This window comes from Parambassis ranga, chromosome 17 (genome assembly GCF_900634625.1).
Source record: "Parambassis ranga chromosome 17, fParRan2.1, whole genome shotgun sequence".
In the NCBI taxonomy this organism is placed as follows: domain Eukaryota; kingdom Metazoa; phylum Chordata; class Actinopteri; family Ambassidae; genus Parambassis; species Parambassis ranga.
Genome location: NC_041037.1, coordinates 18,003,044 through 18,016,960, shown reverse-complemented (window position 1 = coordinate 18,016,960; position 13,917 = coordinate 18,003,044). Strand labels below are relative to the sequence as shown.

General features: G+C 46.9%; 1 pseudogene; it reads left to right on the top strand.

Moving 5' to 3' along the window:
- The first annotated feature begins 2,486 nt into the window (after positions 1 to 2,486).
- On the top strand, positions 2,487 to 13,813 carry LOC114449724 (DCN1-like protein 1; annotated as a pseudogene).
- Positions 13,814 to 13,917: the final 104 nt, after the last annotated feature.

Genomic DNA, 13,917 nt, shown 5'->3' with positions numbered 1-13,917 from the left:
TGCTTTCTTGGCTGATCTGACACTATCTGGTTACAAATGACTCCGCCATCCAGCTCGACCGCCTAACATGTTTCAGAGCGGACAGAGCCCTGGTTGAAGGAGGTAAGACCCGCGGCGGAGGGCTCTGTGTTTACATCAATGACTCTTGGTGTCGGGACGCTGCTGTGGTCTCCAAACACTGCTCGCCACTTACGGAGCTTATGATTATAAAGTGCCGGCCGTTTTACCTGCCACGGGAGTTTACAGCTATACTGCTTGTAGCTGCGTTCATCCCGCCGAGCTCCAGCAACAACAGGAGCGACGCACTGAATGAGCTCTACCTGCAGGTCAGTGAGCAGCAGACAGCCCACCCTGATGCTTTTCTCATCCTGGTGGGTGATTTCAACCATGCAGACCCCAAGACTGTGTTTCCAAAAATTCACAAACACATAGACTTTCCAACCCGTGGTAACAACACACTGGACAATGTTTACACCACCCAGAGAGGCGCTTACAAAGCCCTCCCCCTCCCCCCCCCGGAGCCTCTGATCACATTACTGTTATGTTAATGTCAGCATACAGACCACTGGTAAAAGTTGCCAAACCAGTCCGAAAAGAAGTGAGAGTGTGGCCGGAGGGAGCCACAGGAGCTTTACAGGACTGTTTCAGCACAACAGACTGGGATGTGTTTAAGCAGGCTGCAACCCACAACAACTGCACTGACCTCCAGGAGTACTCAGAGACTGTCACTGCATACATCACCAAATGTATTGATGATGTAACTGAAACCAGGACAGTCAGCATTCGAGCCAGTCAGAAACCATGGCTGACAGGGGAGGTCTACAGGCTGCTGAGGGCCAGGAACGCTGCCTTCAGAGGAGGCAACGAGACCAGCCTAAGGTTAGCCAGAGCTGACCTGTCCCGTGGCATCAGGAAGGCGAAGAGGCAGTACTCCAGGAGGGTTGCCCACCACTTCAGCGACAGCAGAGACACCCGGAGCCTGTGGCGGGGGATACAGACCATCACGGACTACAAGCCCCCTCACGGACCTGTGACAGCAACAGCGCTCTGCTGAACCAGCTGAATGACTTCTTTGGACGCTTTGAAGCACTCAACAGCACCCCTGCACAAAAGATCACACCCTCTCCCACTGACCAGGTATTTTCCCTGTCCCGAGCCAGCGTGAGGACATCTCTCAGCCAGATCAACGCACGCAAAGCTCCTGGTCCTGACAACATACCTGGCCGTGTGCTCAGAGACTGTGCTGAGGAGCTCGCTGAGGTGTTTACAGACATCTTCAACATCTCACTGAGCCAGGCTGTTGTCCCCACCTGCTTCAAAGCCACCACGATCATCCCTGTGCCAAAGAAGTCCACCCCCGCCTGCTTCAATGACTACCGTCCAGTAGCACTCACACCCATCATCATGAAGTGCTTTGAACGGTTAGTCATGAAACACATCAAGACGGCCCTCCCTCCCTCCCTGGACCCATTCCAGTTTGCATATCGGCCCAACCGGTCAACCGATGATGCTGTTTCCACAGCACTCCACACAGCCCTCACCCACCTGGAAAATAAAGACTCATATGTTCGAATGCTGTTCATAGACTTCAGCTCAGCATTCAACACCATCATCCCACAGCAGCTCATCAACAAACTGGACCAGCTGGGGCTGAACTCCTTGCTGTGCAACTGGCTGCTGGACTTCCTCACCGGGAGACCTCAGACAGTGCGGGTCGGCAGAAACACATCCAGCACCATCACAATGAACACCGGGGCTCCCCAAGGATGTGTGCTGAGCCCCCTCCTCTTCACTCTGCTGACCATGACTGCACGCCAACACACAACAACAACATCTTTGTGAAGTTTGCGGACGACACAACTGTGGTGGGTCTCATCTCCGGTGGAGATGAAACAAACTACAGGAATGAGGTGCACCTTCTGGCCGAGTGGTGCAGAGACCACAACCTCTCCCTGAATGTGGAGAAGACAAAGGAGATGGTTGTGGACTACAGGAGAGCACACAGTGAGCACACCCCTCTGACCATCGACGGTGCTGCTGTGGAGCAGGTGAGCAGCACCAAGTTCCTGGGTGTGCACATCACTGAGGACCTCTCCTGGACTAACAACACTGCATCCCTGACCAAGAAGGCACAGCAGCGCCTCTACTTCCTCTGCAAGCTCAAAAGAGCCAGAGCCCCTCCCTCCATCCTGTGCACCTTCTACAGAGGGGCTGTTCAGAGCATCCTGTCCAGCTGCATCACTGTGTGGTACGGAGCCTGCACCGCCACCTGCAGGAAGACGCTTCATCGCATAGTGAGAGCAGCTGAGAGGATCACCGGCGTCCCTCTCCCCTCCCTCCAAGACCTCTACGACAGCCGTCTCACCCGAAAGGCCCTCCGCATCACAGGAGACCCCACCCACCCTTCACACCGCTTCTTTAGTCTGCTGCCATCAGGAAAGAGACTGCGCAGCCTCCGGGCCAGGACCAGCAGACTGAGGGACAGCTTCATCCACCAGGCTGTCAGGAAGCTGAACTCTCTCCCTGCTGTGCCCCACTTTCTCCCCCTTCCCTGACCCCCCTTCCCTGACCCCCCACCAACATAGGAACTCTTTGTACCAGCCACTTTAACAAAAAGGAACTCTTTGCACCAGGCACTTTACCCTGTGTATTCGCTTGCACCTTAGTCATGTCATCCAGTCTCATATAAGCTGCTGTAACTTAAACCAATCATGGACTGTACATTATGCCAACTGTCTTGCACCATTACATCTTTTGCACTCTCATACCAGTCTCAATAAGCTGTTATAAGTTAAACCATTCCTGTTTACATTATGCCAACTGCACTGTCAAGCTGAAGTCCTCACAGAAGGATAAAGTTCGTCAGTTTATGATTTTCACACAATCCAATGAGAAGATTGCGGTGACTTGCCTGTCGCAGAATGACTGGAAACTAGATGTTGCCACAGATAAGTTTTTCCAAAACCCAGAGCTCTACGTTTCAAATTTAAAGGGAGCTTTAGACAAGAAGAGGCTTGAACAGCTCTACAACAGATACTGTGGAAATATATGGTCAAACTTGGTCAAAATATATGTTTGTCTGCACATATGGTAAAGTGTATGGTTGCTCATAGATCGTGACCTCTGACTGAGGTCATAAAGCATTCTGATGTTTAATGGTTAGTTTAGAAATTCGAACTGCAAACCCCTAAGTTGACCCACACAAGCTTGCCAAAGAGACAAGATATACTCAAGGCCGTAACAGGAGGACCTGTGAGAATACACACACACCCTCACATCAGAGATGTGAGTGGGAGAACTTCAATGTCTTTTAGTTTCGTATACGCCCTCCACCTTGTGATTATTGAATATGCATGTTTCACTGAAAAACATTACCTTTTATGCCTTTCTATGTAAATGTAACCACACCTTGTTGTAAGATTAATAAAACGAGCCTAATGCATGGGACAGACAGAATGCAAATGGTCAGCTGCAGGAGCAGATCGAGGGGTCTGTATTGAGCTGTGCATTCTCCCTTTATAAAGGCGAAACTGAAACTGATCAGTACTGGTTTTCATTCAATGTTCTGTGCTTCGGGGACGGAGTCTGGGAATCCGGGGTGACCAGATTAGGTCACAACAATTGGGGGCTCGTCCGGGATCAAAGGGCAAAAATCATCCTCAGATCCGTCAATTGAACACAAGGGCCGATTACGAACAGACAGAGGACACGTGCCGGCAACAATAAGGTAAGCAGACCTTTTATATCTGCATTGACTACTCTAAAATGTAACGTGTCCCGAGTCTTAGTAGTAATCTGTCTGTAAAAGCAAAAAGAACATTGACTGAATGAATTTAACTGTAAGTGAATGAATATGACTACAGTGAAATAACCGTAAGTGAATGTATATGACTACGGTAAATGAGTGAATGATTACAGCTGTTTAAGAGATAAGTAAATGATGCCTGCAGAGGAATAATGCCTGCAGAGGAATAATGCCTGCAGAGGAATAATGCCTGCAGAGGAATAATGCCTGCAGAGGGATAATGCCTGCAGAGGAATAAGAGAAAAAGGGGTAGCAATTCCTGAGTGTGGCGACTCCACCGGTACTCTGACGAGGGGCCGGAAAAGCTGGGTTTGAGGCCCGGGGCTTGAGGAACCCTAAATCACTACAAAAAAGAGAGAGAGAACAAGACCAGGCAGAAAACACATGGTATGCATGTTGGACAGACTGGAAACTTAAACAATGACCGCACTAGTTAGGCGGGAGTTGAAGTAAGTCAACAGGCTTCCAAATTACAGATATATAAGATTCTGGTGTCACGGACAGAGGCTAGTCTCGAATCCATTGGACTGAGTACCAGGGACACAGCGTGCCATATTTCTCAGTCGGCCAGAATCTAGAAAAGAAAGGCACTCTTGAGACTCATAACTGTGAGTCGTCTGAGATAAAGACGACAAGATCAGAGAGTAGAGTAATTAATGAAATAACTGTGAGCTGTTCTTACACTGAACGGCAAGACCAGAGAATAAGTCCTGTGAGTTCATGAAGCACCCCTAAAGAGAAACAAAGAGAAGTGAAGATACAGTACTGACACACACACACCGAGCTCGCAGTATAAATGGGTAAAGCATGAGTGTGGAATGTGTATGAATGCCAGAGACGAGGTGAACTGAAGCAGCAGCACTGCTGGAAACCTTAATCGGTGTAAACGTAAAGCAGTGGCCTGTTGAAGTAGGTTCACTCACGAACTGGATTAGTGTTTTTTGTTGTGCACATACTTTTGTATATATTTCTGATGTGAACATAGTTTCTGAACTTTTCTAACATCATAGTTTTGTTAACTCTTCTGAGCACAGTTTTGCAAATAACACACTATTATTAAGCTTTAGTTTTAATTTTCACGTAATCACATGACTGAGACTTTGATGACTGACGACATGGACGGAGATTTTAATAGAGACACTGTTGATGATGGGTGGGGTCCGAACAGCCCACTAAAAACAGTAGAAGCTCAACTGATTATTTTGGAGAAAGCGCTGCATCAGGCTTTTGACTCTAAAACCGCATCTGAAGAGATGACTCAGATGAGGGAGGCAGTCATTATTTTGCTGGGAGAAATAGGCCGTGGCATGAAAGATAGAGGTTGTTTACAGAAGGAGTTTTGGAGAAAGGAGGGTGAAGCGAAGGCAGAGAGGGAGAAGGCCAGGAAGAGTGCAGAGCAGTGTGGCTGGTCTAAGAAAGGGAGATTTAAGAGGGAGCAGGAAAAAGCAGAGGAGAAGAGAGCTCAGTGGGCGCGATGGGCTTTGATAGGTCAGGGTGTAACTCACCTCATGACCGAGAAGCCCAAAACACAGGATGCCAAAGCAGAAAAACTTAAGGATCCCCCACCGTATACACCACCCCCTCCTACTGCACCACCATCCTCTCATTCATCTGCTGGGTTATATCCAGTCTTACAAATAACTCAAGGCACACTGGCCATAACAGACATGCCTGATTCCTCTGAGACGTGGTCTGATGACAGCTCTCACACGTCCTAAGTGAGTAGTGTGTCTGCTTTACCCTCGGGAGTTAGCACCCGTGAAGGGCCTCCAGAGGCCCCTGACCTTTCACCTTTCCAGCTGCGAAAGGGCAGAGAACCGAGCTGCGACAGAGCACTATGTGTTGCAGCTGAAGCCCCGCTGTCACACAGAACACAGACACCAGACATTGTGAACACAAAGCAGGGAGAAATAGACAAGGTGCAACAGTTGCAGGAGGAATTAAAGGAGTTGCGGGCTGCTATAGCTCAGGACTTAACACCACACACATATGCACACGCTAACCCCAATTTGGAGACGCTACACTTCACGTGGGAGGTGTGTGGAAAGATGGATCACAGGAAGGGAGGACAGCTGGAATTCAGATGCAGGTCGAGGGTGTTTGGTCCGCGGAGCAGGGAGAGACGTTTGAACTATTACAGAGACAGGCCAAGGCTACTGAGGAGTGGTTGAAAACACACGAGGCTGAACACTTAGCACACAGACACAAAACACACCACATGACAACTAGATCTCAAGGACATGATAATACACAGACACTCAACCATCAGTTACCACTGATTCAAACTGAACACCAGATCAAATATCGTCCATTCCCACTAGGTGATGTACAGGCACTAGTGGATAAATTACCTCCAGTGGCCGAAGGTGGAGCAATGTGGCTGAGTCAACTTGACAGTCTGACAGCAGGTCACAGACTCGCTCTAGGTGATTTTCGGGCCGTTATTTCTAGGTGTCTTACAGCTTCAGAAGTGAGGGACATAGAGGAGGACGCCGCCACTACTAGACAGAGAGATGACACACCTTTCACTCAGGTCAGCACTGAAATAGGCAGAGCACTAAGACATAAATATCCTCTGCCTGCTGGAGCCGCCGTTCCCACGTTGAGATGGGACCCCAAACAGAGTCCAAGAGAATATCTTAATCAAAGCAAAGACACATGGATCAAACACACCGGGTGCCACCCTGGTAACCCAGGCATTCAGAGGGTGTGGTACAGGACCGCCGTCCTATACGGGGTTCCTGAGACTGTAAAAACTGCCATGGATAATAACCCAGACATGGCAGGGTGTGATTCCAGTGTGTGGGAGAGACATCTAGTACATCACTTGGCACGCGCCCAAGACGCAGCACAAGCTGACAGTAAGGATGTCCAGGATTTGCAAGCACAATTATTGAAACTGCAATTGACTGAGGCCAGACAGAAGGCCAATGACAAAAAGAAAGATAAAAATAATAAAGTCATGGTTGTCACTGAAAGCTCTGACGCACCTCCTGTCACACCTTGGGTGCCTCCATCACCTTATTCTCCTGATTATCAGCAGCCTACGGGGTCCTACAGGGGGTACGGATCAGGGAGGGGCAGATGGAGAGGCAGGCGCGGAAGGGGTGGAACACTTAGGGGACAGCCGAGGGGAGACCCAAGTCGTGACCGCTGCTATTACTGTGAGGAGTTGGGACACTGGGCCAAAGACTGTCCACACAGACAGGGACAGTATGCCCGAGGACGTGCAGCGTCTGGTCCACGGAGGGCTTCCTCCCGCCCCCCAGGACCTGGGGATAAACAGACTCTGCCTATAACCACTCCCATGACTGCTCAGTTGGGACATCAGACTGTTTCACACTGTTTTGTACACTCACCTCTTCTGCCTCTGAATATACTGGGGAGAGACTTGCTGATTAAGTTTGGAGCATCTATTTTGTGCGGCCCAGACGGGCTGACAGTGACACTGCCGGACGGCACCATGTTCCACTGTAATGTTGCAGACACAGGCGGACAATATCTGATGAGACCTGTGACTGACCCATGTGCTGACATCTACTGGGGCATGTTACATCCTGAAACTCCCCAGAACCCAGGAATCCTTTCTGCCTACCTGCGGTGGAAGCCCTGGATAGCGCAGGTCGAACCATATGTTTCTCCCCCTGACCCCCCTCATGTGACTCTATTTTATGACAGGCAGCAAACTGATTGGTACCATGAGAAGTTTGCGCACTCCCTAGAGGGACAGGACTGGTCTATTACAGTCCGAGACATTTTTGTGGCATCTGAGGGCGTGGCAGCCGGTGTGGACCTCACTCCAGAACAAATGTCTTGGTACATGATGAGTGACGAAGGGCATCCCCACGTCTCATTAGCTGTACATCCAAACCACCAGGCCAAAGAACTAGGTGGCATGGTTAAACGTGCCATGGGGCAATCAGACTGGCAACCCACACCTTTACCTCAAATCATGTATTCTCCATCTGCTAAAGCATACAAAATAACTGTTTCAACTATGAACACTGTCACTCTGGCACATGAACTGCTTGCTAGACATCATGGTAGAGAGAAAACTGATCATCCTCTGGCACAGGCTGTGATTGACAGCTTGCCACCACATTTATGGGCAGACGGCCCCACTGACGTGGGTCTGGTGGACTGTGAACCTGTGACGTTTCAGATTAACACACCAGGCCCTTTGTGGATACCACAGTATCCACACAAGCCAGCAGCCGGAGCTGGCATTGCAGATACTATTCATGGACTTTTTGAAAATGGCGTGCTGGAACTCTCTCACTCAGACTGGAATACTCCCATCCTACCTGTAGAAAAGAAAGGGACAGGTAAATATCGCATGGCACATGATCTGAGGGACATTAACGCTGTACTGTCAACCCCCACGGTACCAGTTCCGAATCCATATGTGGCATTGGCCCAACTGGATCCTTCACAGAGCTGGTTCACCTGCATAGATTTAGCTAATGCTTTCTTTTGTCTCCCTCTGGCACCTGAATGCAGAGACATTTTCTCATTCACATGTCAGGGAACACAGTATCGCTACACCAGGCTACCTCAAGGTTTTGCGCTCTCCCCCGGTATTTTTAATCAGGTTTTGAAACAGATACTCAGTCACTGCACCCTCCCAGAAAACACTACACTCATTCAGTACGTTGATGACCTTCTTATCGCAGCTCCAACGGCAGCAATCTGCCTGGATGCCACGCAGGCTGTTTTGCAACATCTGGCCACAGCTGGTTTTAAGGTCAGCAAATCTAAACTCCAATTAGTCAGGAAACAAGTTGCTTTCTTAGGACGCATTGTTTCACAAAAGGGAGTCAGCATATCGCCTTCGCACAAATCTACCATTTTGCATCATCCGCGTCCTGATAAAGTGAAGGACATGCTCTCATTTCTCGGTCTGACTGGCTACAGTAGAAACTTTGTTGCTAACTACACGGGCCTCACACAACCTCTCAGAGACCTTGTCAAAGAACATGGCATGCGTAATGTGTCAGCTCGCCTAAATTGGACGCAGGCCGCGGAACAAGCATTCATTGCTCTTAAACAATCTTTGGCCACTGCAGCAGAACTAGCCTCACCTGACTACACTTTACCTTTCTATTTGGATGTCTCTGGAACGGATGCCTGCATCAATGGCATCCTGTTCCAGAGAAAAGGGGGAGAAAGACTAATACTGATGTACATCAGCGTCCCCCTGGACAACATGGAGAAAAGACACCCTCAGTGCACACAACACGCAGCAGGAATAGCTAAGCTAATTCAAAAAACCGCACACATGGTCATGGGACACCAGCTGTATGTACTGACAACACATAGTGTAGTGGCATACGTGAACTCAGAGACATTCACACTCACCTCATTGAGACAGAGGAGGTTGAGCAAGATTTTAGAAGCACCAAACATCACCTTCACACATGATGGTATCAACATGGCAGACCAGATAGGAGCTGGAGAGCCACACACATGTGTAGAGAGGGTAACCAGAGAAGAAAAAGTCAGAATGGATTTACAGGCCACACCACTAACAGAGGCCAGAAATCTGTTCACAGATGGGTGCTGTTTTAGACATGACACAGAAGGACTCAGAGCAGCATACGCAGTTGTTGAAGACACAGGGGAAGAAATGAGAACACTGAAAGCAGAAAGATTAGAGGGACAGCAGTCAGCGCAGAGAGCCGAGGTGAGGGCAGTGATTGAGGCACTAAAGATAGGTCGAGGACAGGACATCAATGTTTTTACTGACTCAGCATATGCGGCAGGAGCAGTGCATGTGGAATTAGGGCAATGGCTGAGAGCAGGTTTTCTCACTGCAACTAACAAACCTATACGGCATGAGGCTGAAATGAGAGAGCTTGCTGAAGCTCTGTTGTTGCCTAGCAAAGTGGCTGTGATTAAGTGCAAAGGTCATGGAGCAGGAACTGACAGGGTCACAAGAGGAAACAATGCAGCAGATCAGGCAGCAAAACAGGCAGCAGGCTATGTTGAGCGAATGCTTTTTATGTGTTCAGAAACAGACTTGCCTCCCCCTGTTGATTGGACTGATTTGATGGAATTGCAAAACAAAGCCTCTCCACAGGAAAAAACACTGTGGAAAGCTAGAGGGGCGACTGACACAGGAGGAGTATGGAGAGGGCCTGACGGACGCCCCATACTGCCACCTGGACTGAGACAGACTGCCATGGAGGAAGCGCATGGGGTAGGCCATGTGGGGTGTCGTGACAAACTGTTATTAAATTTCTGATTAACACCTACATTCCTAGACATGGTTTTCCTGAAAAAAATCAGATCTGACAATGGAACACATTTCAAACATAAATACCTCCAGCAGGTGGAGGCTATGTTGGGACTGAAGCATGCTTTTGGTACTGTTTATCATCCACAATCTCAAGGAAAGGTGGAAAGGATGAATCAAACCTCAAACAAAAATTGGCTAAAATCTGTGCACAGACCAAATTTATATGGGTTCAAGTATTATCTATTGTATTGATGTTCTGGTAATAACGCCATATAATCTACACCTTATGAGCTTCTTACAGGTCGACAGTTTCCTGGACCAGCTGGCCGGCTGAGACTGAAGAAGCATGCAGTATGGTATTAATATAAACCATAATATAATGAATTTGAAGCTTTGGTGTTAGAATTTGTATTACAGGAGAAAGGAGAGATGGTGAGTCCAGAAGGAGCCACACACAGCCGAGTGGGTCCTCCTGAAGGTGATAAAAGGAAGTGGTCGGAGCCGAGGTGGACCGGTCCCTACCAAGTGACGGAACGCACCTCTCACGCGGTTCGGCTGAGAGGAAAGGGGGACACCTGGTATCACTGGAGCCAGTGCGCAGGCGCAGAGGAGCCTCAATGATCTCTACAGGACGTCCACGCTGATCTGAGGGCGCAGAAGTCTGAATCGGCTGATTCAGACACAGATCCTGTCACAAAAGGGGCAGAATAATCCCCTGACAGAGATCAAGGATCCCGGGTAGTCTAACCCCAGGGATCCGAAGAAAGAAGACACATCCTGAGGACGAGAGGACCAGAGGACCTGACGGGGGCTGGATGGACGAGGCAGACGGACCGAGACCCACCCGTGGACGGCTGAATGACACACTTTTGAACATTCTTACTGTAGGATAATTTTCATTATATTTGAGCTGTTAGGAGTATCTGGGGGCGGGAACGGTGAAAGACCGACCGATTAAAATACCCCCACATACTATGATGTATAACACGTTTCGTTTTATGTACTCACATGATATGTTTTTAATACACTACATTCTCACAGAGTTTTCTTTTTTGCACCTTCATTAATGGTTTTGACACACATACGCACACACCAGGTGTTTGGATTTTACTCACAGTGTTGTTATATATAGATGTCACTTTTACCCATAGTTTTGTTTGATTACACACAGTGTTTTCTATTTGCTGATGTGACCGTTTGTTATTTCTTTTGCTTATTTTGTGTTGGACTCTTAGTAGAGTCCAAAAGGGGGAATTGTGGAAATGTATGGTCAAACTTGGTCAAAATATATGTTTGTCTGCACATATGGTAAAAGTGTATGGTTGCTCATAGATCGTGACCTCTGACTGAGGTCATAAAGCATTCTGATGTTTAATGGTTAGTTTAGAAATTCGAACTGCAAACCCCTAAGTTGACCCACACAAGCTTGCCAAAGAGACAAGATATACTCAAGGCCGTAACAGGAGGACCTGTGAGAATACACACACACCCTCACATCAGAGATGTGAGTGGGAGAACTTCAATGTCTTTTAGTTTCGTATACGCCCTCCACCTTGTGATTATTGAATATGCATGTTTCACTGAAAAACATTACCTTTTATGCCTTTCTATGTAAATGTAACCACACCTTGTTGTAAGATTAATAAAACGAGCCTAATGCATGGGACAGACAGAATGCAAATGGTCAGCTGCAGGAGCAGATCGAGGGGTCTGTATTGAGCTGTGCATTCTCCCTTTATAAAGGCGAAACTGAAACTGATCAGTACTGGTTTTCATTCAATGTTCTGTGCTTCGGGGACGGAGTCTGGGAATCCGGGGTGACCAGATTAGGTCACAACAATTCAGAGGTAGGAAATGCATCACTACAATACTGTGTGCAAATGTTCATTTTGTAATACACTTTTAAATGTACAAGTTACATTTTACAAATGTAAAAGTTGTCCCTGAATCACTTGTCAATCAAATGACTCTTTGTGCTCTTATATGCAGATCCTCATGATGACAACAAGATAGGCATCGATGGGATCCAGCAGTTCTGTGATGACCTGGGTTTGGACCCGACAGTATAAGTGTCCTCCTTATAGCCTGGAAGTCAGGGCAGCAACCCAATGCGAGTTCTCAAAACAGGAGTCATGGATGGCCTTGGCAGAACAGGGGTAACGATGAAGGGGGGAAACAAACTGTTCTTCCATTCTTACCAAATTCAACCATTCAAACGTTATACTCACAATTAAGAGGACAACCATAATTCAAATGTTGGAAGTTGAATTGTAAATATGTATAAAGAGCGGAGTGAGATGGAGTACAATACTTTCAGTTATATTAATATGGCATTAATGCAGGCTTGTTGGTTACTTAAGTGCCTGGACAAAAAAACCCCACTAAGATCTGTTTACAGTGGGCTTGAGGTAAATAACCTCTTTCACAGATTTTGCACTTTAATGCTGCTATGAAGGCCACCTGCTCATGCTGTGTATGCCTATCTTCACTCTTTCACAAACAAAACAAGTATGAGTGTGCTTTACAGGCATTCTTGGATCATGTAATCAGGGTGTGCTGGTGTGTCAGTTGGCTTGTGTAGGTTTTTTTGTCACAGCCATTCTTTACTGTGACTGCCTCCACTGCTGGCTCAGAAGTGTAACAAAATATCCCACTGTTCCAATACCATACCTGTCACACAGAATGGTGAACTGGGTGTGTAGAGAACTAGTGGAAAAAAAGGTGCAGTCAGCACTCACCCCAAGGTCAGATGACTCTTAACAAATCCTTTTTCTGGTGCATCTCTGTAAACTCAGTGACATTTTGCCACCTCAGCCACAAATTCGGCTTGTTTCTTTACAAGCAGCACAACATTCACAACATTCACAACACACACTCAGAGTAACATGGTTAAAAAAAAAAAGCATTGCTTATGTACCGTAACGCTAGCTTCTATCTTTATATACATTTGTTTACCTATACATATAGATCTATTCTATCTTGTTAACAATATGAAATCATGTGTATTATAAGTTTGCTGCTAAAAGTTCCCTAGTAGAAGTTACAGGATGTTTTTGGAAGATGTCACATAAGTCAGTGGTACTGTGTATGTACAAAATTGTGTGATGTAATGCTTCCACAGGTGTGACAGCATAGAGAAGTTAAAAGCTCAGCTGCCAAAGATGGAGCAGGAGTTAAAGGACCAAGGAAGATTTAAGGACTTTTACCAGTTTACATTTAATTTTGCCAAAAATCCTGGCCAGAAAGGTTTGGGTAAGAATCTTTCAGTACTCATGTTATTGCTTATTGCTCATTCACAGCTATTCTTTTCTTAATTCCATTTATTTCTTTATTCATTTGTGTGTGTGTGTTTTTTTTAATTACAGATTTAGAGATGGCAATTGCATATTGGAATTAGTATTGGCTGGAAGATTCAAGTTCTTGGAGTTGTGGAACAAGTTTTTAGTTGTGAGTTAAACAAACTTGAGGTGATGTAATCATGGGACTAATCCTTATGATTTATAAGCTTTGCTTTATGTCTCTTTCAGGAGCACCACAAAAGATCGATTCCTAAGGACACCTGGAATCTCTTACTAGACTTCAGCACATGATCACAGATGACATGTCAATTATGATGAGGAAGGTGTGTGGGTGGCTTACGTCAAAAGAGCTTTTACTGCGATCATTATTATCCATGATAATATTGTGAACCAATAATACAAGAGTCTGTTTCTTTAACAGGAGCGTGGCCCGTCCTTATTGATGACTTTGTGAGATCATTCTACTTCTAATAGACTCGCTGGGTTTCCCATTGAGTCACATCTAAAAACCTGATTGGCTTTATTATTAACTTTAAATGTATTTTACAAGCTGACCGGAAGCATTACTTCTGGTC